The 839-nt window shown below is 34.3% G+C and overlaps 1 protein-coding gene across 1 annotated transcript in view; it reads right to left on the bottom strand.

Annotated features, from left to right (window-relative positions):
- The window catches only part of WASF3 (WAS protein family, member 3), a gene marked incomplete at its 3' end in the record, with an annotated part of 84,986 nt that overhangs the window by 83,671 nt on the left and 476 nt on the right, over positions 1 to 839 (bottom strand). The gene's annotated exons all lie outside the window — the stretch shown is intronic.

The following is an 839-nucleotide window of genomic DNA, read 5'->3' as shown; positions in this document are numbered from 1 at the left end:
AATTAATGTAATGATATGCCAAGGTCAAGGATTAAAGATCAAGTCTTCCAGCTTCTGGTACAACATCCTTTCATCTATTTTTTATGGCTTCTCTCAATATCAACTCAAAAAACCAAAAGACATTGGTTATCTTCTCCTTACCCCTCCAAAAAAAAGCAAGCAAGCAAGCGAGAAGGAAAACTCCACATACATCATCTCATCTTATTTTTACAATTCTATAGAACAGGCAAGACAGAGGACAGTATTTAATACATGAGGAAAATGAAGCTCAAAGAAATCACTTGCCCTACCAGTCTGCTATGTCCCATTATTCCTAAAGTACCCTTTTAAAGATAGAGCAAAATAGATCACTGAAATCCATAAGCAACTCAAAAACCTCATTTTAGCCATTGCTGGAGTCAACACTGCATCAATTCAGTGTAAAATTACAGTAAAATCAACTAGGTGTAAGTTTTTAAATTTTGACTTTCTCATATCCATTCATTATTAGCAAGATTCAGAAAGTAAAGAACTTGGTTAAACCCCAGGCAAGAAAAAGAAAATGAGCTAAAAATATAGACAGGAAAATGAGATCTTAATTTAATAAAGTCATACACTAGATAGCCGCATTTGTTTTTCACACAAAAAAATTAATATAAAAGGAATATATCAAGTTATATTTTTTCTCTTCCAAAGTCCTAAACTGTTGATTGGCATCTAAAGTGCTAAAATATTATCTGCTATTAATATGTCTATATTAAAATGTATTAACATTAGGGCCGACCCGTGGCTCACTTGAGAGAGTGTGGTGCTGATAACACCAAGGCCACGGGTTCAGATCCCTACATAGGGATGGCTGG

The sequence above is a fragment of the Galeopterus variegatus genome, unplaced genomic scaffold (genome assembly GCF_000696425.1).
Source record: "Galeopterus variegatus unplaced genomic scaffold, G_variegatus-3.0.2 Scaffold2195, whole genome shotgun sequence".
Taxonomy (NCBI): domain Eukaryota; kingdom Metazoa; phylum Chordata; class Mammalia; order Dermoptera; family Cynocephalidae; genus Galeopterus; species Galeopterus variegatus.
The sequence above is the reverse complement of the archived record's forward strand: the minus strand, read 5'-3'. Positions and strand labels throughout refer to the sequence as shown.